The sequence below is a fragment of the Dasypus novemcinctus genome, chromosome 24 (genome assembly GCF_030445035.2).
Source record: "Dasypus novemcinctus isolate mDasNov1 chromosome 24, mDasNov1.1.hap2, whole genome shotgun sequence".
In the NCBI taxonomy this organism is placed as follows: domain Eukaryota; kingdom Metazoa; phylum Chordata; class Mammalia; order Cingulata; family Dasypodidae; genus Dasypus; species Dasypus novemcinctus.
The window spans coordinates 22660073-22673309 of NC_080696.1; the positions used below are offsets into that span (position 1 = coordinate 22660073).

At 40.7% G+C, this 13237-nt stretch overlaps 1 long non-coding RNA gene across 1 annotated transcript in view; it reads left to right on the plus strand.

Annotated features, from left to right (window-relative positions):
• LOC111765794 (uncharacterized) overlaps positions 1-12900 on the plus strand; it is a 73560-nt gene extending 60660 nt beyond the window's left edge. The window contains exons 3-6 of the long non-coding RNA XR_011647296.1: positions 3957-4014; positions 5976-6075; positions 9038-9266; positions 12551-12900. This is a non-coding gene — a long non-coding RNA (uncharacterized lncRNA). The remainder of the gene's footprint in view (positions 1-3956; positions 4015-5975; positions 6076-9037; positions 9267-12550) is intronic.
• The last annotated feature ends 337 nt before the right edge of the window (positions 12901-13237 follow it).

The following is a 13237-nucleotide window of genomic DNA, read 5'->3' on the forward strand; positions in this document are numbered from 1 at the left end:
CACCTTGTGTGTATGGAGGGTCATGTGTGGAGATATCACTTAAACACTTAGACAAACGACCAGGGACCAATTCTTCCATAGGAATCTAAGTGTTCTCTAATATTAATCTTCTAGGAGCCTAGCTCACCCTCATTCATTTAGCAACTCTTTCTCCCTAAGCATTTCATTGCTTTTCTATAGGGCCTTTGGGGTAGACCCATGCTTCTTCTTATGATTATTATTATTCAGCAGCCATATGACTTTTCCTTAGGGTATCATAAACTGACAGATACTCTCATTTTGCCTCAAAGGCTTCCCACCTGGGGGTACATCCCAGGCACCCTATGAGATGCCCAGACCCAGAAGGGAGGAGTGGGGTGCTCACAGACCACCCTCTGTGCCTCAGGAGTTGTGGGGACACTTGTTACCCACACCAGGCACACTGTCTGGTTTTCTCACTGCTTTGGTCCCTGCCTCTAGCACAGGGCGGGGAAGTAATTTATTGAATGAATCCTCTCCACAACTCTTTATGAAATGTGTTTCCCATATTTTTCAGGAGAGGAATTGGCAACAAAAGTGCTGGGTCGGAATTTGAACATAGGCCCATTGGACTCCAAACCTTGTGATCTTTCCACTTCTGAATGCTGCCTGGGTAACATTTTCCAGAGAACTCCAGGGGAGCCCCTCATTGAGGGTAGAAATCAGAGCCAACCATTCATTCAGTTAAATTTTTTTGGTGTGCCTAGTATATGTCAGGAATTATTTTCTCTTTGGTAAAAAAGACACTTACCTCTTTGGGAACTACTGAAGAGAAAATGGTAACATATACGAGGACCTTGGCAAACTGGTGGCATAGAGAAGCCATTGTTCAGGGAGAGTTTTGTCACCCCAGTCTACAAAGGGTAGAGCACATCCCCCAAGAGTTGGGGAGAATGAGGATGCCAACCCAGGGCTCTGCTAAGGGTGAATGGGTTCCCTATAGGTTGGGGAGAGTGAGGTCGATAACCCATTGTGGGGGGTGGGGGGAGATTGTTCCCCATAAATTACGGAAGGCTAGGTCACTACCTCACTGTTCTGAGGCAATTGGGCCTGTATGCCAGAGATTAGGGAGGACGTTGTTGCTACCTCATTATACTAAGGGGATTGAGACTCTACCCCAGAGATTGGAGAGCTGACGCAGCAAGATGACACAACAACAAAAAAAGAGACGCAGTTTCCCAGTGCCGCCTGATAATGCAAGCGGTTGCAGAAGAACACACAGCGAATGGACATAGAGAGCAGACAATGGGGGGGGGGGGGGAAGGGGAGAGAAATAAAGAAAACAAATCTTTAAAATCAACAACAACAAATATTGTATGATTTCACTAACATGAACTAAGTATAATAAGCAAAGCTGTAGAGTTAAAATCTATTGTAAAAGTTACCAGGAGATAGAATGAGGGTAGGGAATGGAGAGTTGATGCTTAATTTGTGAAGAATTTTTAATTAAGTTGATTAAATGTTTGGAAATGATAGAGGTGACAGTAGTGCATTACTGTGAGTGGAATTAACAGTGCTGAGCTATGTGTGTGATGGTGTTTGAAAGGATAAGTTTAGGGTCGTGTGTGTCACTAGAAGGAACGTTAGAGGATAAAATGGCACCGTGCAACACAGAGAACCTTGTTGTGGTCGATGACTCTGGTTAATAGTACAAATATAAGAAAGTTCTTTCATAACTAGAATAAATGTAAGTCACTATTACAATGTATTAATAATAGGGTGACATATGGGAAAAGATACACCTAAGGCAAAGTATGAATAAAAGTAACATTTTAATATTTTTTCATCAGTTGCAACAAAGACGCCACATCAATGCTAAGTAATCAGGGGCTCTAAGGGGTATAGAGTTTTGGTTTTTGTAGCAATTAAAATGTTCTAAAATTGATTGTGGTGATGAGTGCACAACTCTCTGGTTATACTGAGAGCCATTGGTTTTATACTTTGGATGGATTTTGTGGTATGTGACTATATCTCAATAAAACTGCTTTTAAAAAGTATGAGAACAAAGTGGGGGTATAGGACAGTGCCCCTGAAATATTAACCTGTGGATTCCAGCCTAAAGGACTCAGAGTTTTCATTAGTTTGAAGGTGAATCATCGAGTTCCCTTTCATTTTGATGATGATCTTCATTTTGCATTGTATCAAAATGTCTTTCTGTAACAAAATAGTAATTGTAGATTTTTTTCTTTGACATTTTACTTCAAAAACAAAAAATTGTCAACTGTCAATTCCCAATTAAAAAAAAATCATTGATTAAAAGAAACTACAATCTGCAGTGCATGGCCTGGAGGGCCCAGAGGGGGAGCACTGGTTGGTGTGTTGGTGTCAGAGTTAGAAGAAGGGAATGGTGGTTTATAGGGCTCAGAGCTCTAGGGCTTCTGAGGGGAAATAGTGAGGAAAGAGAGCATGTGTCCCCCCACTTCACAATAAAGGACAGGGTATATGCTGACTTATCAAAGATGAAGTTTAAAACCCTAAGAAGAGAATTACCACAGGTGGCACATGAATGCAAAGCTAAAGGGTGAGTCCAGTGCCTGCAGCTACCCAACTCTTCAAATCCTACTGAATGAGTGTGTTTTGAGAGAATCCCCTGAAGTCAGGAGTTCTTAACCAGGGGTCCACGGATGCAACAAAGGCTCTGTGGAAAGATTTCAGGAAGTCTGTGAACTTAAATTAAAAATGCAAAAAGTTATTTTATTATTATTATTTTTACATTATTCTTATAAGGACATGTTGGTGTGGTGTGATATATTTATTAAAAAATACATAGTATAGCATGGACTTGGTAAAGTCCTGACTGGGGTCTGTGGAACAAAAAAGGTTAAGAATCCCTTTGCTAAGGCTTGGGAGGACATCCACCTTTGACTATAAAGACCACCAGAGGGAGCATTTGTCCGCTGATGAACAGCTCTTCTCGTGGCTTTTCTCGCCTGGCGGTGAATGGCTGCTCCTTCTGAACTGGACCCTGGGCTTGACTGATGGTCTGCCTGGGAGCAAGGGGCTTTGCAATTTAAGCACTCTCTGAGTACTGTCCTGGGCGCCGGAGAACCCCATCTCCATGACTCTGTCCTGCTATATTGGGTAACCGAGGATGCGAGTGAGTACTGAACAGGACAACTGCCAGTAGATGGCAGCAGCCTTCAGTCATTGGACCTCCCTTCCCCAGCTTTTCAACAGAAACTGCTGAAATTGGACCCCCTTTCTCCCCCAGGAAGGCAAGATAGACCTAGAACTGACCCTCTGAGAAGGCAGGAAACTTCCTAAAGCAGGTGACAACGAGTTTATGGATATCCCTGTGGGAAAGTCTAGTTTCTGATCTCTCTCCTTCCTCTCCCAATTTTCCCTTCCCCCCTTTCTCGGTTCTCTTACTCCCCCCTCCTGTTTCTCAAGCCATCCTTCTTCTTGTTCCTGGTAGTCTCTGGGGGTCAGAGGTTTGAATATTAAGGAACACTCTAATCTCATTCCACCTGTTAATAACAGTGAGCGATCTATGTGTGACGGACACAGTTTTCCATCCAAGGTGGGATGACCAAGGAGAAAGTTCAGGTAAGTCCTGAGCTGATGAATCTATAGACAGAGGATCCACCTCGGCTGGCAGCTGCTCAGGCCTGGTGTTTACACACTGCTCCGAAGAGCTTCGTCTTTCACAATTATGCGTGATCATAACCTCCACCACCACTATCACCATCACCATCATTGCTACCACTACCATTACCACCACATTTTACAGTGAGTCAGTTAAGCTGCTTTTGAGCTGGAGCTCTGTGGATTGGTTTCTTTACATCTCCAGTCACTGGTGTCTTCTATGGAACATTACACTCATTCACATCTAGGTGTCTTGGCTCAGACTGTCCTGTTGAGAATTCCTTTCCCCTTATTGATTCCCCTCATTGGATTATCTTAATATTCTGTGATTCATCAGATGTTATCTTTTCCAGGAAGGCGACTGTCTGGTTTGGACTGCCCAGAAGCAGATCCTGAGACAAGGATGTGATTGCAAGTGGTTTATTTGCACTATTGGGGGAGTGAAAAAATGAGACAGGGAAGGGAAGGAGGCCAATTTGGGGAGTATTAATAATTAGATTACTTCCAGAGGCTAGACTCCACCCTGCTGGGAATGTCTGCAAGATGTGTAGAGCATGTCATCAGTTGCTGCTCAGGGTTGAGTGATGCGTCCCAGGGGCATTAATTCTCTAGCACTTCTGGCCTGCCACTTACACAGTAAACCTATGCAGATGCTGGCAATTGGATGGTGGGCACTCTTGTAGTGAGGGTCAAGAGGACATTAGTAGAGTGTCCTGGTGTCAGTCACAGCAGCCATGATGACAACCTCTTCCCCAGCCCTCTAGGTGAGTTTGGCATCCCTTCTTTGTGCTCTCTAGTACTCTTTTCTCTTTTCTGATTTCTCTTTGCCTGTCTAGCACTTCACCTTCCATACTATGCTAAAACGTCAATGACTTGTCTCTTCCTTCTTGATTTCTCTAGCACCCAATCAGGTGTCCAGCACAAAGCATATGAAGGCATGCCCATTTTAAAAAATCCATTTTTTTGAAATGTATTCATAAATAATACACTCTATCTATAGTGTACAATCAATGGCATTTCATATAATCAGTTTTGTACATTCATCACTTTAATCAATATTAGAGCATTTTCATTACTCCACAAGAAAAAACAATCAAAACCAAAAACAAACAAAAATCCTATCCCTTAGGAGTCACCTCCCAATCTCTATATTGTTCTCCTGCCACACATAACTGCTAATCTATTTCTGTCTCTATAATTTACTTGTACTTTACATTTTGTATAGATGGAGTCAAACAATACATAGCAATTTTTGTCTCATATCTTTCACTTAGCATTTTTTAAATGATTGATGAAAAGTTATTATTACTGTATACTACTGTCCATAGTTTGTTTTGGTTGTGTTTTTGCCCAAATTGAGGCTAATTTTTTGACAAGCCGGTACAGCTCCCAAAAGTCTTCATTCAGAAACTTAAATTTACAAAGGAATACTCTTGAATAATTAAAAGAAAAAAAGTATTTTGTAGAAGCTGCAGGAACAAAAAAGCAAATTGCTGTATGCAATTTAGAAAAATTAAAATGCATAGAAAGGAAGTAGGAGAGAAAGGTAATCAGCAGCATGGAGGATCAGAAGTAAAATAAGGTGAAAGTGAAAATGAATCACAGGTGGCCTGAAGCTCATGTTCTTCTTAGTGAACAAGGACTCTATTAAGAGTTGTAACCAGAAGGAAAACGCCAGTCCAGCCCTTCAAGAGCAGTTACAGTGACATTCAAGTGTGATCTTGGTGAACTTGGTGGCTGAACTGAGTAGAAAGTATATGGAATCATCTATGTATTTTGTCCAGATGATACTTGACTATCCCAAAGATTTGAGCAAAATGTTTTTCTTCATTCTCTCTGTTTTTCTAAAATCTTACATTTCATCATAATCCAATTATGCGAATTTGGAGCCCATGTCAAAGATATCCAGGGAAGAGGAAGAGATAAGCAGAAACAAAGTCAGCACTAAATTTGGTTTTGTCTGCTCCATAACCCCATGCTGTTTATGGAGGCTGCAGACAACTGCGTGGTATGTTTGGTGGGCATTTGTAGTAGCCATTAGGGCAGTCCTCTCAATATTTCTGTTTCTTCTTATGGATATAGGATAGGATTGTTCTTTACATTCCTTTGAGTTAGGTGGAGTAATGCAAGTTGCTTTGGCCAATAAAATGGAAGACAAAGTGACATGTGTCATTCCGATGGTGCCTCTTAAAAGCCTGTGCTGTGCTTGCTTGGTACTCAGTGTTGCTTCTGATAGTATCTTCTCCATCAGCCTGGGACCCAAATGAGGAGAGTCCCCTTACTAACATGCAGTGTATGTATCTGTAGGGTAAGCAGGAGACAGTCTTTGTTGTCTTAATTCACTGAGGTTTTGAGTTTGTTTGTTATTGCAGCATAACCCAGCCCATCCTGACTGAAGCAGCAATTTCCAGATGAGAAAAATGAGACTCAGAAGCTCTAAGAAACTTTCCCAAGACTTCATATTGAGTACGGGTATGGTTGCCTAATAGATTTGCATGTTCTGTTTTTTATAACCAGGATATAGATAATTTTAGGACAGAAACTTTTGATTATTAATTGATACCTGGAGGAGGAGAAAGAGGATAAAACAGAGATGAAGCAGATAAAAAGGAGGAAAGGCACAGGAAAGGAGGAAATAGAATGGAATAGAAATCAAACAGTCACAGAGAAGTTTTTACTAGCCTCTTTCTTGAAAATTTTTCTCTTTTAACACTTTGTTCATTATCTAAAAAACAGCAGAGGGGATCTTCAATTAATTATATGAGGGCATTGCATACTAATTTATAGCTTAATATGATTTGTCAGATAAATTAACTCTAGAATAAAAGCATTTCCAGAGCATGGATGTTTTATCATATTAGGATAAAGTCACTAGCAAAAAACCTGCTGGGAGCCTCTTTCCAAAAGGTCCTTTGGCCTACAAATATAAATAGATTTCCTATAGAATTCTGAAATGTCAGCTGTCTTCCTGTAATAGTTGTAATGGCCATATTTGGCTGGTTTAGCCCTCTCACAAACTCAAAATAACCTAAAACATGGAAAAGCAATTTCAGCCACATGATGGTGTCAGGGGGAACTGAGCTTATAGCAAAAACAGACAAAAGTCCATAGAGAGGGCAGGCATCACCTCAGTTTCTTGTAAGTTCTGAAGTTTTGTCATGCACAGTGACAGTAATATCTCTAAAAACCCTGATTACATGTTTCAGAGGTGAAATTTTCTATAAGGCCAAAAAGGAGACTTTGGTTAGCAATGTCAGGCTTATCTCAGATTTTGAACCAACACCCCTAACCAAACTAAAGTCTCCTTTCATTCTTCTGATTTGTGTATGCTATTCTGAAAATCAACGCTGTCCCCTTTCCTTACTTTGGGAAATTGGATATCGATAACCCTGTGATGGCCATCCTCAGGGGAATATCTTGGTATGGCTGAGCAGGAAGAGGAGAAGGATTTGGAATGGACCTCTCTCCTCCAGGTATAACTTATGAGACATTGCCCTGGGCAAGAAATGTAACTTCTCCAAACTTCAAAATTTGCATTTGTAAAATGATCTGATTTTTAAATTGATCTCAAATGGGTTCATCAAATGAATTTTTAATATATTGGTGAGTTTACCTAAAGTTCACTCTTCTTTCCCTCCAACATAGATTGTTTTGCATTTTATAAATCTGTCTTTTCAGTCATCTTTTAGATATAGTTTTACCCCAGATCTCCTAAACCTCAGATCTGTATTTTCAGCTCTTTGGTGATCATCTCCATCCAGCTATCCAAAGCTTATATCAGTCAAATTACACATCCAGCAATGAACTCATTTTCCGACTTGTTGACCACACCACCGACCAGGTGCTCAGAATGGAAGCTATACCACTTAAATGTCTCATACCCAGTTAGCAAATTCTGCCCCCAAAGTCTCTTGCCTCTTTCAGGTTCCATTCCCTGACCAACCTCTGGGCTCATCCAATGCCCAAACTTACACAGTTACCACAGCTCTATACCTTGGCACCTTGAGTTGACGCCCTTTAAGATATTTTGTTGGTTTTAATTAAAAAAAACAAATAGATAAAAATATAGCAAACACTCATGCACCCATACTCAAACTCAGTGGGGTTGGTGTATGTTCACTTTTATCAGAAAATTCTCTAAAGTGAATGTACCACTTTCTTTTCTTTTTATTAGAGGTATATAATTTTATTTTCACATTTGTATTTGAATATCCCTTTCTATTTTCTCTTATTTTCCAACTACTTCCTATAATAATCTTTTAAGATAGCCCTACATACACTTTTTAAAATTTTTCCTGTTATTTGTTGTTTGTTTTTTAAAATTTTATTTATTTAATAATAAATTGTCCTTTTTAAAAAAGATACATAAATCACAAAAAATGTTACATTAAAAAATATAAGAGTTTACCACATACCCCACTTCCCACCCCCCCACTCCTCCCACATCAACAACCTCTTTCATCATTGTGGCCCATTCATTGCATTTGGTGAATACATTTTGGAGTACTGCTGCACCACGTGGATTATAGTTTACATTGTAGTTTATGCTCTCCCCCAGTACATTCAGTGGGTTATGGCAGGATATATAATGTCCAGTATCTGTCCCTGAAATATCATTTAGGACAACTCCAAGTCCCGAAAATACCCCCATATCTCATTTCTACTTCCTTCTCCCTGCCCTCAGTAACTACCTTGACCACTTTCTCCTGATCAGTGCTATGGTTTCTTCCAATACTAGTCACACTAGTTCTATAGTAGAATACCACTCCAAGCAGGAGAATTGCATCCATCAACGATGTGGGATCTAAGCCCCTTTTCCATATAGAGGTGGAGTGGGCATCACCAACCCAGGGACCATAGGATGAAGGAATAAAATATGAATTAGAAGAAATTTACTGGAATGTACCACTTTAAACACCCACCAAAAAATGGTGTTCAGTCTTTTTTCCCATATTAAAAAATATTTTTGAAATACTTTCAAACTTACAGGACAGTTACAGAAATAATACAAACCCCATACAGAGAACTCCAACATATCCCTAACCCTCTAGATACACAGATCTACTAATTTGAACATTTTGCCACATTTGCTGTAACCAAGGTATTGCACAAAGTATTAATAATCGGGAAAACTGTGTGCATGTGCGTGCATGTGTGTGTGTGTGAATATATGGGAACTCTGTATTTTCTACATGATTCTGTAAACCTACAACTTTTCTAATGAAACAATTAAAAAAAGAAGATACCTTTCTGCAGCTCGACCTGTACGGGTTCTCCTTCAGAGCTTGTCCATACAATGAATACAGAGAATAGCTTGAGTCCAAAATGTAGGGGCCTCCCTGATCCTTCTGCACGTGCATCTCGCCTGGGGCATGTGCACCTGGCCCTAGGAATCCCCCCATTTACATGGCTACAAATGTCCTCTTTTCCCTAGGAAGCAATTTCTTCATGGTCCTGGGCACTGCACTGTATGTCTTGCAGCCAGCAATCCCTTGCCCCAGGCAACTTTGACTTGATTGTGCTTCAACAGCGTTTGGTAGAAGAACTCTGTGAGATGTCTTCTCCATGCAGGGAAAGTTCTGAGATGGTGGGTCTGCCACAATTGTCCTGGTTACACCAGAGAGGTTGGACCAGACATATATCCGCCTAATATGTGCACAAAGGTAAGTCTTCTCCCTCCTGGGGACTCACCCTAGGAGAATGGGCAAGCTCCATGCTCAGCTGGTGAGGAGGTTATGGAGGGGTCAGCCAGGGTGCCACTAGATTGTTCTACTTTTAAGTTGCCTTTCTCTTGATTCAGTGCTTGCCTTGTGACTGCAGTCATTTAACTGTTTTCTGGAGCTTTGAGAAAGATGTTTCCACCAGTTTTCGCTGGTTGTTCAAAGATTTGCAGGATGATAGTCCTGAAGCTTCTCTGCCTTCTCACTGGAGGCAGGGCCAGTCTTTTTAATTGCAGTCATTTTGGTGGATGTGTAGCTCCATTGCTTTCCTCCATCTTTGGGTGTGTCTCTGTTTTGTGTTAAAAGTTTTCATTGATGTCTGGCAATCTTTGGGAAAGTAAAAAGATTGTTGGAAGGAAGCACTGGGGCTTGTAGTGGGACTTGTGAACTGTGGTCCTCACTGTAAGGTGATTGAGCTGGGCTCTTCTCTTGAGGAAACCTTGATGTTGGTATTTTTGTCTTAGTGTCTTAGGATTTCTTCTTGGCTAATCATATTCTCAGAGAAGGGTTTTCTGTCTGGGGGAAGAGACCAGATGATGATGGGTAGAGGGTTGTCAACATTCAGTGTGCATCCATTCACTTAAACCTTCAGTAGACATCCACTCACTTAAACCTTCTGTGCTCCCAGTCCACAGACCCTATGGCTTACTATCACCAGAAAATAAATTTCTTATGCTCTCATGTTCTAGGAAAGATCTGCAGAGTAATTGCTTCTTCTTTAACTTTCACCCAAATCATATTTTACTCTTTTTCCCTCCATCTCCAGGGGTAACTGACTACATCACTTTTGGGATTATCTATTGCAAATATTTTGTTTTGATTTTTGCCTTTTCCCACTTCTGACCATGAGTCAGCTTTCTTTATTCTGTGTCAATTGCTTTTCTCCATCTTCTTCCCAGCTTCCAAAATCTTGTATTGTTTTTTTCTTCCCCACTTGTTTTTGAGAATATATGCCTGAAAAAAGAAATTTGTTCTCAGTTTAGTGAAGATTCAAAGGGCTAAGATTAGGTAAATGTTTTCAACCCACAATTTTCTATCCATAAATTGGTTTATATTCTAAAATAAGATAATAATGAAACACCATAGATAACATAAGATACCACCCCAGGACTCATGGACTTAAAGCAACAATTATTTATTATCACTAATGTCTGGGTGCTGGCTGGGCTTGGTTCTAAGTTGGTGGTTGAGTTTAGACCTGCCCTGTTTCTCTCATGCTCCTTGGGCCAGCAGGCTGCCTAGGGCATATTCAAGTGGTGATAGCAGAAAGTGTGAACACATTTCAAGCCTTTGCTTGTACTATGTTTACTTACCCACCATTGGCCAAACCCAACATCAGTAGATTGGGGGAAGTATACCTTATCTCTGGTGGGAGTACCTGCAGAATGACATGGCAGATGCTTGAATATAGGGAGGGGTGAGAATCAGGAACCCATAAATCACGCTCTACAGATATTTATAGAACTCTGGTGTCTGTCTGCTCTCCAGAACTGTATTTTCCCCCACAGCACTATCCAAGGAACTTTTTTTTTTTTACTGTTTTTTCCTACAGTTAATTGCATATTAGTCAATAAGTTTTATGTGAAGAGAATGTCTTTTCATCACATCATTTTGGGAAATGGTTTGATTAACAAAATAATATATATTTCATTCTTATAAAAGATTATTGAGAGCATAACTCCCTGTTCCTTGAATCATTGTGCGGTGGAGTTCCATGAAAGTGAACTGGTACTCAAAATCATTGGCATGGCACAAAAGTCACATCACAATATGACGTATATCTACTTTTTAACATCGGTTTTACTCCTTCCCTATTTCCTCTGCCACTCTTGCCTGTCTCCATGTCTTTGCTTGTACTTTGCACCCTCCTGGGCACACCATTCTGTTCTTCAAAGTCCACATGTCTTCTAATGAGTTTTCCACAATTGCAGCATACCTTCTTCCCTCTGACTTCCCCAATCTATCTGAACCCCCTGTCCATCTCCTTTATAATGGGCAATGGTGAGCCATGGATTAGACCCCTTCCAACTGAAATAGTGGCAGAACACTTGGTATGAGCAGGGAAGGCAGAAGGGCACAGTGGTCTGGGGGAAAAGGAGTTCTGAGAGTGTCCCAGTCCAGTATTGTTTCTGGGTCAACTTCGCTTTATGCCCTCTGGCTTCAAGTGTTGTGAAACCATTTCAACAGGATATTGCTGAGGTGCAGACCACAGATAAGAACACAGTGTTCTTTTATTGCTGGTTTGCTCTTGTTCTCTCAGACTTTGTACTTCCCCAAATGCTGGAAGAATCAGGACAGCAGTTCCCTGAGGGGTCTTATCCCATTGCTATGTGCAGATTGTGCCCTTCACAATTTAAAATGAAATACTGAAGAGCATATGGCTCACTCTTCAATGTGCAGTGAGGCAGAGCAAGACACTAAACCCATTTTGTAATATTGGGGGTATGTGGAATGGGGTGCTTGGGAATTGGAGCTTTGTAATCAGAAGGTAATTACTCAAAGGCAAAGAACATTCTGCTTCTCAGGTGTGCAAAGAACAGGTCGTGGTCAGATGACCTTGGGGCTGGTGTCTGCTTGTGTAGCATTTGTGTTTTTGTAACTGCAGCTTGCAGACGTCTTCCCCTCATCACAATGGGGGTAAGGCCAGGCAAGTGGAGTGCGGTCAGGAAAGGGGACAACTTAATAAAGTCTGCCGTGACTCCTTGAGAGAAGTCATACCTCCTCTACAATTCAAACCCCAGAAACCCAAAATTGTGACTCTGTCCTTCTCCATGCCTGCTTTTCTTGCCCCTCTCCTGTCAGTTATCTCCAGGTTCACAGTCCCTTAAAATGTCATTAAGTGATTTGCTTCTTTTCTTAAAATTTGTGGAGGCTACCTCGCACAACATGACTAGTACACTAAGCAGTCCTTTGTGCCTTGCATACTGCTGCACCTCCAGCCTGATGCCTCCCCTGCAGTGACTATCCACAGAGGCTTCCTTGTGGGTCCCTGAGCCTGCTGTACACTTCACAACTTTGCTTCTTGCTCCTTAGTCAAGAATGTCTTTCTCGAGCCCCTTCCTCACTCATGCCCCTAGTTTGTAGTCACAGCACAGGTGGGATCACTGCAGGAAGTCTCCTTCCCACCCCTCATCCCCTCATCCTCCTAGGCTGAGACAGGTGCCCCTGCATGTATCTGAGCATCACAGCTGACCACTGCCTTGCAATTTTTCATGCTCCATCCTCAGGCCCCAGCACCCAGCATCAAGCCTGATACATGAACTGATGGCCAAGACGTGGAACAAAAATCGGATCTATGTCTAGTGTTTATTTTTCATCATGACTGCATTATTTCAGTTATACAATGCTTTTTAATATCAGGCATAACAGATATTTCTATAGTCTCTTGTTTATATATATTCTTCTGAATGACTTTTGGCATCTTAAAATGATTAAAATGGATATCAGTGGTGGTAGCATAATAATATAAAAGTAATTAATACTACTGAATTGTATACTTGATTGTGATTAAAATGGGAATTTCAAGTTGTATGTCTGTTAATAAAAAGTTTAAAAATAAAAAAATCAAAACCCCAAATGATGAAAATGTTACTTAAATAGAATCGAAATAAATTTATAGATGAATTTGAAATAAATTAACATCTTTACAGTGTTTGTCGTCATACAGAATAATTTCAAAGGTCTAGTTAGAAGGTCATTTTCTCTTTCTTCTCAGTAAAATTTTCTTATTCTTCATAAGGAACTTTCACATTTCTTCTTGAGGGTATCACTGGCCATTGTGCTGCTGTTGGGAGTGGGTTTTTTCCTTTTCTCTTTTATAAATTCTAATTGCTTTTTCTCTCGTATTTAAGAAAGCTATTGATATTTGGATTTTTGCCATGGATTCAGCCATGTTGTTGAACAAATACATTGTT